The following is a 13,143-nucleotide window of genomic DNA, read 5'->3' as shown; positions in this document are numbered from 1 at the left end:
CACTGTTGGGCATTCAGACTGCTTCCAGTTTCCTGCTATTGTGAACTGTGCTGCTATGAACATGGGAAAGCATACATCCCCTTATGTTGTGGCTCTTATTTCTTTAGGGTGTATGCCTAATAGTGGAATTGCTGGATCATGTGGGATTTCAATTCTCAGTTGTTTTAAGTATCACCATATCATTTTGCACAGTGGCTGTGTGCACTTACAAGTCCACTAATAGCGTATACAAGTTCCAATCTCTTCACATTCTCTCCAGCATTTGCTGTTTTCTGTTTTTGTGGGGTGTTTTGGAAGTGGGTGGCCAGCATTGTGGGTATAAAGTGATTTCTCATTGAGGTTTTAATTTGCATCTCCCTGATGGCTAGTGATTGGTGATATTTTTTCATGTGTTTGTTAGCCATTTATACTTCAGTTTTGGTGTACTGTCTGTTCATGTCTTCTTCCATTTGTTAATTGGGTCTCTTATTTTCTTATTGAGTTTTTGTAGAGTTCTGTATATTTTGGTAATTGGCCCTTTGTCCGATGTGTTGTTGGTAAATTTTTCCCCAGTCTGTGGGCTCTTGTTTCACTTTCTTGATGAAGTCTTTTGATGTGCATAAGTGATGTAATTTCATCATTTCCCAGTCATCTATCTTGTCTTCTGTTGTGTGCGCTTCCTCATTATACTTGGAATTCTATATGTGCCCTGCAGTACGGCCCTTAAGTTTGTTCCTCTGATGATCCTGAGAGCTTTGGGAATTACATTTAGGTTTTCAATCCATCTTGAGTTTCTGTGTATGGAGGGAGGTATGGGTCTTGTTTCATTCTCCTGCGTATTGGAATCCAGTTTGTCCAACGCCATTTGTTAAAGACGTGGTGTTTCTCCCACTGCATATTTCTAGGTCCTTTGTCAAAGATTAGGCTGATGCATTTATATCTGTGTTTTCTGTTCCGATCCATGGGTCCATATATCACATTGTACCAGTACCCGGCTGTTTTGACTACTATGGCTACGTAGTAGTTTTTTAGGTTGGGCAGTTCTAGGCCTCCTGCTTGGTACTTCTTTTAAGAAGTTATTCCTTTATCCTGGGTCTTTTGCCTGCCCCTATGGAATTGGTTATTAGTGTTTCCATTTCTTTAAAGAATATATTTGGGATTTGAATTGGTATTGATTGTTTTAGGTAGTTCTATAGTCTTTTTCTCTGTATAGTTCATTTGTTTCTTTAAGTTTATTCCTAAGCATTTCATCTTTTGTGTGGTTCTTATAAATGGCGTAAACGGTGTTGAATTCTTAATATTGTTTTGTATGTAGCTCTTCACTGGCATACAGAAATCCGATTCATTATGGTTATTAATTTTTTTATCCTGTTACCTTGCTGAATTCCTCAATTATTTTTAGCACATTTTTGTGGGGTTTTTTTTGGGGGGGTTTTCTATATATAAGATCATATTATCTGAAAATAGCAAGAGTTTCACTTCTTTGCCTATTTGTATTCCCTTGTTTTTTTGTTGGTGTTGTTGTCTGGTGACTGGTTAAACTTCCAGCAAGATGTGGAATAAAAGTGGTGAAAGGGGCCATCCTTGCCTGATCCGTTTTCAGTGGGAATGTTTCTAGATTTTCCCTATGTTGGCCGTTTGTGTCTCAAAAAGGCTTTTATTATGTTGAGGATTTTCCTTCTATTCCTATTTTGTTGAGTGTTTTAAACAGAAATGGGTTTTGAATATTGTCCAATGCCTTTTCTGCATCTATTGATATGATCACATGGTTTTTATTTCTTGTCTTGTGAAATAGTTAAGGTTTATTGTGCCAACCTGTCCGATGAACACATGTGGGATTAATTGAAGAGCATAGAGATAAATGGCTCGGTGAGTCTCACCTTTTTAGTTCTTGGGTCTCTTGCTTTGTGATGGTTGGACCAGGGTGCAGTTGCCTTATTCAGTTCCCTGCTTCAGCTGGCAAGGCTCACTTCCTGCGAGACATCCCTGAGGAGAAGCCACATGGACTTACCCTGATGCAGCCCTGGGTGCTGGAGCAGCCGCGTGGAGACCCCTGCCAGCGCTGAGATACTTATACTGCCACTGGATTCAAAGACTTCCTACCCACTGGCCTGTGATCCTCCTGCATTTGGCGTCATTGTGTGTGTTTTGTGAGTTTGAGGAGGACTTTGTAGATCGGTGTTGGACATCCGGGCTAAGTTGGACTTAGGGATTTGGACTGGACTAGGTTGGGATGCTTTCTAAATGTACATTTACTCTATAAAATCCTCATATATATAATATATATAATATAATATATAATATAATATAATATAATATAATATAATATAATATAATATAATATAATATAATACAATACAATACAATACAATACAATACAATACAATACAATACAATACAATACAATATAATATAATATAATATAATATAAATCCTCATATATATATATATATATATATATATATAATCCTCATATATATATATATATATATGAGTTCCTGTGGATTTGTTTCTCTAGTTTACCTACCAGGCGTCCTGAGGACATTTATCCAGCCCACCAGGTGTTTTTGCCTGTTTTTCTACTTCAAAATAAGATATGTGCAGTGTGCATAGGAATCTGTTCATAGTTTTTTCCTAAACTATAGTCCAGCCCTCCAACGGGTCTGAGGGACAGTGAACTGGCCTCCCTGTTTAAAAACTTTGAGGAGCCCTGATAGACTAACACACCTTGTTTATGTGGTGGATTACATTGATTGTTTTTCGAATATGGAACAATTTCTGCATACTTGGGATCAATTCCACTTGGTCATGGTCAATTATTAGTAGTAATTTTCTTTTGATATGCTGCTGTATTCTATCAGCCAGGATTTTGTTGAGGGTTTTAGCATCTATGTTCATGAGCAATGATGGCATATAGCTTTCAGTCTATGTGGGGTCTTTACCTGGGTTGGATATCAGTGTTATGCTGGCTTCATTGAATGAGTTTGTTGTTCTTTTCTGTGCTCTGGAAGAGGGTGTAGTATTGGTATCATCTTCCTTGAAAATTTAGTAGAATTTCCTGGTGAAACCATCTGGTCCTGGGCTCTTCTTCATTAGTAGTTTCTTAATGGCCTGCTCTATTTCTACTTTTATTATGGGTCTGTTGAGTTTTTCAATATTTGTCTACATTAATTTGAATGGGTGATGTGTTTCTAGGTATTTGTCCATTTCTTCTAGATTGTCAAATTTGTGTGAATACAGCTTTTCACAGTAGTGTTATTCTTTTTATTGCATTTGGATCTGTTGTGATATCACTCTTTTCCTCTCTTAGTCTAGGTATTTGCATCTTTTCATTTCCCCCTCCCCCCCATTGTTAAGTTTGCTACTGGTCTATTTTGCTAACTCTATCAAGGAACCAGTTTCCTTTTCTCATTGATCCATTGATTTTATTTTTGTTTTCCATATTATCTTTATCTGCTTTGATAATTAGGATTTCTTTCCTTCCTTTGTAGAAGGGATGGCATTGTCATCTTTGTTCCAGTTTTTGGAGGTGTTGTGTTAAGGTATCAATTTTAGATTTTTCCTGTTTTTATCATGTGTGTGTTGAAAGCTGTAAATTAGCCTCTGATTACTGCTTTCACTGTGTCCCAAAAGTTTTAATATGTTGTATTATCATTCTCATTTTTCTCAAGGAATTTTTAGTCCTTTATTTGCTTTATTACCCAATCATTTTTGAGTGTTATGTTGTTCAGTCTCCATGTGTTTGTCTTTCTGTTTCTGCTCATTTTACTAGTGATTTCTAACTTTATAGCTTTGTGGTCTGAGAAGATTGATTGTAGGATCTCAGGCTTCTTGAATTTGTTGAGGTGTGGTTTATGGCCTGGTATGTGATCCATTCTTAAGAATGTTCTATGTGTGTTGGAACAGAACATATACTGTGTTTTTGTTGGATGGAGCGCTCTGTATATGTCATTTTTGTTGATTGTGTTTTTGAGGGTTTTTTAATGTCTTTGTTGAGTTTTTTGTGACATTCTGTCTTTCCTTGAGAGTGGTGTATTAAAGTCTCCTGTTATTATTGTCAATGTGCCTATATCCTTTTTCAATTCTGTGAGGAGTTAATGGATGTATTTCTATTGGGTGCATATATATATATTATATTTATGGCCTCTTGAGTTATTGTTCTCTTAATCATTATGTAGTGTCCATTCTTACCTTTTATTACATTGTCTTGAAGTCTATCTTCTCAGAGATTAATATTTCTAGTACTGTGTTTTTGTTTTGGGTTACTGTTTCCTTGGCATGCTTTTGTCCAGCCTCTTATTTTTAGTCTGTTCGTGTCTTTGTGACATGTGTTACTTGTGGGCATCATATTGATGGATTTTGTTTTCTCTTCCTTTCTGCTACTCTCTGTCTCTTTACTGGTGCACTTAGTCCATTAGCATTCGGTGAAATTATTGAGATGTATGTGTACTGTGTTTTGTTTCTTTGTTCTTCCTTGCTTTGGATGTTGCTTGTGTTGGTTTTGGGAAGAATTGTCTTGTATGTTGGTTTCAGGTTTGTGTGTTTTTGTTGTTGGTTTCAGGTTTGTGTGTTGTTGTTATTGGTTTTTATTATCGTACTTCATTGAGTATTTTTTGTAGTGGTGGTCTTGTTTTTGTGAATTATTTTGGTTTCTCCTTGTCTTGGAATACTTTTACTACTCCATCATATTTCAGTGATAATTTTACTGGATATAAAATTCTAGGTTGACAACCTTTTTCCTGCAGTATTTTGTATGTCACTCCATTGGCTGCATGGTTTCTGCTGAGAAATCTGAGGTTATTCTAATTGGCGTTCCTTTATATGTAATTGATCTTTTTTCTCTGGCTGTTCTTAGATATTATTCCTTCTTTTTTGGATGTTAGACATCTTGACTACAATAGGGAGTTTTCCTTTTGGAATCTCTCCTGGCTGGGGTTCTTTTGGCTTACTGTGTAATTATCTTTTCCTCCTTTACACATTGAGGAACGTTACCTTGCAGGAGTTCTTGGACTGTTCTCTGTGTGGATTATAAAAATTCCTCCTCTGAAATCTTTATAAGACACAGGTTGCTCCTCTTAATTGTTTCTCATGTTATTCTGAAGTTTTCCTCAGTCTCTTTGCATTTTTGTTATTTATTCTTCTCTTAGGTCGGGATGTATAGAGTTGTCTTCTAGCTCACTGATTACACTTCCATCTCTTCAGTTCTGCTCCTTTATAGCATTGTGCTGTTCCTTGATAGTGTTGTTTAATTCTGTTGTAGTGTTTGATGTTTGTGTTTCTACTTGGAGTTTCTCTGTAGGGGGAGGTCAGATGCTTACAGAAATCCTCTCTGAAGGCAATCACTACCAGACTGCTGTCTCACCCCACCACAGGGGTTGCCCTGCTTCCTGTTGCTGGGGACAATGGACTATTTCTCCCTGAAGCTTCCAACCATTAGCTTGGTTCCTGCAGATGGGGTTTACACCCTACTGCTAATGGTTCTAATGGAGATCCAACTGCTATCCTGACTCTAGGATCTGCCCATCTTGTCACATTTATGCCCCCAATCCCTCTTCTATTGCATGTATGTCCCTAGATCACCCCCTCTCTTTGCTGTATAACATATAGTGCAACCCTTCCTGTGATGTATGTCTTTATTTGTAATTAGTGGGCTTGCACGCCCCCAAAGGTATATATACCTGGGTCAGCAATAGAGGCCTCTCTTGCTGGTCTCTCCCCCCTGTCTCCTTGGTGCCCTCTCCTCCCTTGTTTCCCTTTTCCCTTGTCCTCCTTCTCCTCCCCCTCTCTCCACGTAGACCACCAAGTGGGGCTGAGGTGAGCAATGCTACCATGAAATGTGTCTGATCCCATTATTGCAATATCTCTTCTCTCTCATGCTCACGACTTAAATATATTTATATATCTCAACCGTACAATTGTGCCTACTGAACCCGTGATTAGTGCTGGGGGGGTTGGCTCCCTCCAACTCAAGCCATATTTCTCTAGTGAGGTGACTAGCTTTTCTCTTGTTTCACTTTTTCTCTCAGACTCTTCCTTCAACTGTTGCACAAATGTTATTGTAAGGTCTCTCTCTCCGGCCTAAATTCCAACCTCAGTCCTTGGCTCCGCACGAGAAAGATTTCATGCTGAAGCTGGGCTCATGATCCAAGTGAATTTAATGAGAGTTAAAAGAAGCTTCAGGTTTTACGCGGCACCCATAGGAGTCCTTTTGACCTTGCGGCCTGGCAGAGCCTGCCCCAGGTCACGCAAGGATCTCTCTCCTCCCAGGAAGACGACCAGACCACCCCTCTCCCTTCCGGTCCCTGTCTTTTCAAGGCTTCCCAGGAGAGGTGTGGTGAACGACCCCAGGTCGCTCCCATTGGCTGAATTGCATTCACCTGGCCCAGGTGGGCTGCTCCAGGTGTAACGCCCATCTGTGCCCACTGGCGGGAAAATCCAGCTTTGTCCTATGCTGGCTCTCCTGGGCATGCGTAAATGGACTTCCCAACATCCTAGGCTAAGCTGCCTAACACTATCATCATTCTTTTAAATTATTTTCCTGGTAAATCTGTAGACTGTTCATTTTAAGCCATTACATTTAGGTCTGGTTGGTATTTGGGTCTGTGTTTCTGTTTCTCTTCTTTTTGTGTGTATGCACCCATATCTGCTGTTGTTTCCGTGACATGTTGGAATCCCTCTTAGGGGTGTTATGGAGGTGATGTTATGTGGGAGTGGTTAACTCTGTTAGGTGGTACAGTAGAGGGGTGATGGACAGTGTGTATCTGTGGGAGAGTGTTAGATTAGGTGTTAGGAATGGTCAAAAAGTAGGGCAGGAAGTGTTAGAGAAGGGAAAGAGAAAGGGACAATAGGTGAAAAATAAAGAGAGGGATTAGGTAGTGTTATTTGGTACATTAAAAAAAGGGAGCTTGGGCCCCCAAAATGCTGGTCCTCCAGCTGAGTGTAGTTTCTCACTGTGGTCTCTAAGCTTCCAGGCTACTTCAAGCCTAATCTCCCTGCTGTGCTTGTAAAACCTGCTGCAGTTTCTACTTGTTATGCTAATACTTTGCTAATGAAGCAGGTGTGTTAGCTGCACCTGGCCTTTAAATAGAGAAAGGGAAAGAGAAGAGGAACCCCCAAAAGGGCTTTGAATGTCATTGTTTTTCAAGCTTTTGGGCTTTTTGAATGACTGAAGATTCCGGACTGTACTGTCCTGTACCTCAGGAAAGCTGGGTATGTTTTGCTACGCTGGGCTGGAGCTCCCTGGGCTTGTGTGAAGAGTTGGCCCATTAACTATTTACACTTGCACCAGGCTGCCCTGCAGCGTTCACTCTTTCAGATGATGGCAGTGACCATGTGGGGTTGGAAGAATGGGGTCTACCTACCTAAGTAGGCTAGTGGGGAGTCATTAAAGGCAGGTTGCCTATCTGAGACTTGGAGAGCTGAGCCAGGGATTGGAGTCAATCCTAAACCTTTTAAAACTACTTGTTTGTATTGTTATGTTAATACTTTTAATGGAGCAAGTGTGTACTGGCCAGTATCCAGAGATGTTAAAGAAAAAAAAAAAGCTTCCTAATGGTCTAGTGTGTTTGTTTGTTTTAAGTTTTGGGGATTTTGGGGGTATCTTAGGATCAGGGGCTGTGCTGAGCTGTACCTCAGGGAAGAAGAATTAGTTTTGTCAGTGGGGTTGGCGCTCCCTGGCTTGTGTTCATCATTTATGCCCCTTCTTGGCTACCCTGCAGATTTATCCCCACACTGATCAGTAGGCTATACTACTGGGGAGTCAAAGCTGTGGATTATTCACAGGGGTTCTTCTGACCTGGGCAGAAAGCCAAAGCTATTTATATTTTTTATCTTCCCTGGGTTGGTCCCATCGGATTATGACCTTGTAACTCCTCCATTCCTCCCCTCCAGTTAGCTCCTTGGTCTGGAGACCTGGGGATCTGCCTTAAACTAGCACTCTGGGAGATGAGAGAGGAGAGTCTTATTGGCTGACTCTGGTGTTCTCGAACATTAGTAAATTTGTATCTACTTATCTATGCTGATAATCCTGTGGTCTGGAAGTGTAGGCTCTCCCTCGCAGTGTCTCCTTTACCCTGTTCTCTGCAGAGTCCCTCCCGTGTGTGCTATCCGTCACCATCTTACACTCTCCTCCCAGAATCTCTTTATTCATTCTTTACTGATGGGCATTTGGGCTGTTTCCAGTTTCTTGCTATTGTGAACGGTGCTGCAAGAATATTGAACAACATATATCGGTTCCTGTTCTGTCTTTTACTCTTTTACTTCTTTGGGTTTATGGCCAGCAGAGGTATTTCTAGGTCATATGGTATTTGTAATCCCAGTTATTTTAAGTAGCAGCATGTTGCTTTCCACAGGTTGTACATATTTACAAGCCTAGTAGTGTATGAGTTCCAATCACTGTGCCTCCTTTCCCACATTTGTTGTTTTCTGCATTTTGTTGTTGCTTGTTAGTCCAGATTGATTAGAGAAAAAAATACAGAAGCGCTCATATATGTATAAGATAGAGCTTTATATCAAAGCGTAATTGTATATTAAAGACATATTCCAGTCCAGTCCATATCAAGTCCCAAAGTCCAATGTTAGCCCATAAGTTTCTCTTCAGCCTCACTCAATAAATGCAATGATGCTGAATGCAGAAAGAAATTCACAGGCTGGTGGGTTTAGAGTCTTGCAGACTCAGTGGCAGTGGAAGCCTCTCAGTACTGGCATGGGTCTCCACATGGCTCCTCCAGCTCTCTGAGTGTGGGTTCTCAATACTGCTCCGCGTGGCTTATCAAAGGAGGGTGAATGAGAGAGAGAGAGAGAGAGAGAGAGAGAGAGAGAGAGAGAGAGAGAGAGAGAGGAAGTTACCAGAATCCTCATGATAAGTCCATGCCCTCAAGGAGGCCTCATCCACCCCTTCTGTCTTAATATTCTCGACTTGAGATTATGTGACTACCACATTGCTCTTGTTGTTTTTAAAATTGGGCTATCAGTGTGAATGTAAGGTGCTATCTCATCATTATTTTGATCTGCATCTACCAGATGGAGATTGATTGTGGGTATTTTTTCATGTGTTTGTTAACCATTTGAGTGCGATTTTTTATGAACTGTCTTTTGCCAATTTTTAATTGGATTGTTATTAATTTTTTTCTTACTGAGGTGTTGCAGAATTCTATAGGTTTAGGTAATTAGGTCTTTTACCAGTATGCCATTGCTAAAGGATTTCCCCCCCAGTGCATGGACTCTTGTATTATATTTCGATGAAGTCTTATGATATGCAAAGTGTTTTATTTTTAGTAAGTCTCAGTCATGTATTTTGTCTTCCACTGTGCGTGACTCCTTTATTATATTTGGCAATCTGTGTGTATATTGCAATAGGGCCTTTATGTTTGTTCCTTTATGTTTGTTCCTGTTTTCTCATTGATGATCCGTATAGGTCTCTGATTCATCTTGAGTTTTTTTTTGCATGGGATGAAATGTGGGTCCTGTTTTATTCTTCTGCCAATGGAAGCCAAAAATTTCAAGCACCATTTGTCAAAGATGGTGTCTTTTCCCATTTAATGTTCTTTGGTCCATGGTAGAAAATTAGTCATATGTAGGTTGGTACAAATATTTCTGCTTTTCTCTTCTATTGGTTTATGTATCTCTCATTGTACTAGTACCGGCCTATTTTTACTACTTGAGTGCATAATAGATTTTGAGGTCAGGTGGTGCAAAGCCTACTTCATTCTTTTTAAGCAGCTCTTTGCTTATCCTGGGGCTCTTCCCTCTCCATATGAAATTCACATAAATTTTTCCATTTATTTAAAGAATGGAGTTGGGATTTGAATTGAAATTGCATTGTATTTATAGATTGCTCTAAGTAGTTTTGGCATTATCAAAATATTAATTCTTCTTATACATGAACATAGGATATTTTTCCTTTATGTAGGTCTCCTTTCATTTCTTGTAATTATGTCCTGTACTTTTCTTTATATGGGTCTTTTGTTAGTTAGGGTTATTCCTAAATATTTCCTTTTTTGTGTGGCTTTGATATTTTCTTTATATCTTTTTTGGAGCTATTTTTCTGTGCTATATTGGAATCCAACTGATTTCTGCTTGTTAATCTGTATCTTGTGCCTTTGCCAATCCTTCAATAATTTCCAACAATCTTTCTGCAGAATCTTTGAGGTTCTCACCATATAAGATTGTATCATGTGCAAGTAACAAGAATTTCACTTCTTTGCCCAATTGTAGTCCCTTGATTTCTTTCTGCTGTCTAGTGGTTCTGGCTAAGACTTCCAGCCCGATGTTGAGTAAGTGTGGTGATAGAGGGAATCCTTATCTAGTTTCTGCTTTCAGGAAAAGTGTTTCCAGTTTCCCCCCACTGAGCATGAGGTTGGCCATTAAATGTTCATATGTGGTCTTTATTATTTTAAGGAATTTTCCTTTTGTTCCTATTTTTATTAAAAATGAATGTTGGATATTGTCAAATACCTTTTCTTCATCTATTGATCTGATTGTGTGGTTCCGATTCTGTGTCTTATGTGGTGGATTACATTGAATTTTTTTAATGTTGCACTATCCTTGCATCCCTGGTATGAATGAATCTCACTTGAATATGAATTATTTTTTGATATGTTGGTTTCTATTGGCTATATTTTGTTGAGAATTTTTGTGTCTATGATCATGAGGGATATTGGTCTGTATTTATCTGTCTTTGTGGGGTCTCGTTTTGGTATCAGGGTTATGCCCACCCTGATAAAATTAGTTTGGGAGGTTACTGTCCTTTTTTATACTCTGGAGTTAGTTGTCTGTATAGAATTGACAACAGCTTTTCCCTGAATACTTGGTAGCATTCCCCTGTGAAGTCATTCTGGACACGGACTTTTCTTGGTTGGAAATTTCTTGATGATCTTTTCTATTTCTTTTCTTCTTATGGGTCTGCTCAGGTTTTCTACACCAGTCTACCTTAATTTGGGTAGGTGGTGTATTTCTAAATATTTCTTCATTTCTACCAGATTATCAAGGTTGTTGGAGTAAAGTCTTTCATAGTAGTGTATTATTGATATTTTTATTTCATTTGGCTCTGCTGTGACATTGCCATTTTCATTTCTAATTCTAGATATTTGTATCTTCTCATTCTTTTACTATTGGTTTGCCAGCAGTTTATCAATTCTGTCAATCCTTTCCAAGAACCGGGTTCTTGTCTGGTTGAGTTTTTCCATTGTTTTAATGTTTTCCAGTTTATTTCTGCTCATTGTTTATTGTTTCTTCTCTTCTATTGATAGTGGGTTTATGCTGTTGTCTTTATTCTGCTTGTTGGCGGTGTTATGTAATGGAGTTTCGATATCCCCTCTTCAAAAAATGTGCATTGATTGCTAAACATTGCCTTCTGATAACTGCTTTTTCTATGTCCCAAAGGTTTTAGTTTCAAGGCTCTGGTATACTGTGTCATTATTCTTATTTATTCCCAGGAATTTCTTAATTCATCCCTTATTCATCCCAGTCATTTTTAAGTAGTATGTTCTTCATCCTCTCTGTGTTTACAATCCTTTATTTCCCTTTCTATTGTTGATTTCCAGTTTCAGAGTGTCTGATATGAGAAAATGGATTTTAGGATCTCGGTATTTCTTATTTCTTAAAGCCTGCTTGATGGCCTAACATGTGATCTACTCTAGAGTATGTACCATGTGTGCTAGAGAAGAATGTATATACCATACTGTTGCTGGGCGGATGGAGTGCTCTGCATATATCTAATACGTTGAGATGGTTGATTGCACTAATTCTTTGGGTTTTATTGACTTCCTTTTGTGATGTTTTGCCTTTCCTTGGGAGTAGTGTAGTGATGTCTCCTACTATTGCTGTTAAGTTGTTTATTTTTGTTTTCAACTCTGTGAGGAGTTGATTGATGTATTTCAAGGGTCTTTGGGGGCATACATATTAAGATAATGTCTTCTTGGTACTTTCAATCATTATATAGTGTCCAAAATATCTTTCATTACATTATTTGCCTTGAAGTCTATTTTATCAGAGATTAAGATTTCCTTTCTTGCCTTTTTTAACGGATGCCATTACCTTGGTAGATTTTTCTCCACCCTTTCATTTTTAATCTATTTTTTATCTTTGGGTTTAAGATGTGTCTCTTATAGGAAGCATATAGATGACTTTTATTTTCTAATCCAGTTTGCTACACTCCATCTTTTGATTGGTGAATTTACTCCATTCTCATTCACTGTCATTATTGATATAAAAAGGTTTGTTGCTGTCATTTTTCTGTGTTCATTTCATTTCCTTTTTAAAAAGACTTGGTGTCTTTGTCCCTCCTCTAATTCTGTGTTGTTTTGATCACTCTTTTCATTGTATTGGTTTCTGCATGCTAGTGTCCTGTATGATGCTCTCAAGTTTGTCTGCTTATTAATTCTTTGTCCATAGTGATCCTGTTAATATTTTTTGTAAGGTTGGTCTTGCTTTTTACAAATTTCTTTCTTAATTTTTTTGGTCTAGAAAAATTTTAATTTCTCCCTTGTATTTGAGGAATAATTTTGCTAGATATGATTCTTGGTTGGCATTTATTCTCTCATAATTTTATATATGTAGCTCCATTGTCTTATGCACACAATTTGTACTAGTAACTCTGAGATAATCATTATTGGTTTTCCTTTGTAGATATCTGGTCTTTTTTCCCCAGCTGCCCTCGGGATCCTCTTCTTTCTCTTGAAATTGGTCCATGTGATTTTAATATGTCATGTTGTTTTTATTGTGGAGCCTATCCTATTTGGGATTCTCTCAGCTTCTGAATGGCTATTTTCTCCTCTTTGTGCTGTTGGGGAAGTTTCTTTCATGAATTCTCATTTTATTTTCTCTAGATTTTTTTTTGTTTTGTTTTTTCCCATTCCAAGATCTCGATTAGATGTAGTTGTTTCTTTGACACTATCCCACATCACTCTCAGGCTTTCTTAGGATTCCTTGCTGTCTTTGGATCTCTTTTTCATTGTAGTCAGAGTGCTTGTCTTCAAGTTCCTTGATCAGATTTTCCTTTTCTTCCATTGTATTCCTTGGGTCTTTCACTATGTCAGCTAATTTTGTTATCTGATTGTTTATTTTCTGGGATTCCTTTTGTGATAAGGATTGTAGTATTTCAATTTTTTCTTTGTTCTCATGAATGTTTTCTCCCTCTCTTGAAGAGACCTAAGTATCATTGTT

The sequence above is a fragment of the Tenrec ecaudatus genome, chromosome 17 (assembly GCF_050624435.1).
Source record: "Tenrec ecaudatus isolate mTenEca1 chromosome 17, mTenEca1.hap1, whole genome shotgun sequence".
Taxonomy (NCBI): Eukaryota; Metazoa; Chordata; class Mammalia; order Afrosoricida; family Tenrecidae; genus Tenrec; species Tenrec ecaudatus.
This window is presented reverse-complemented; position numbering follows the sequence as displayed.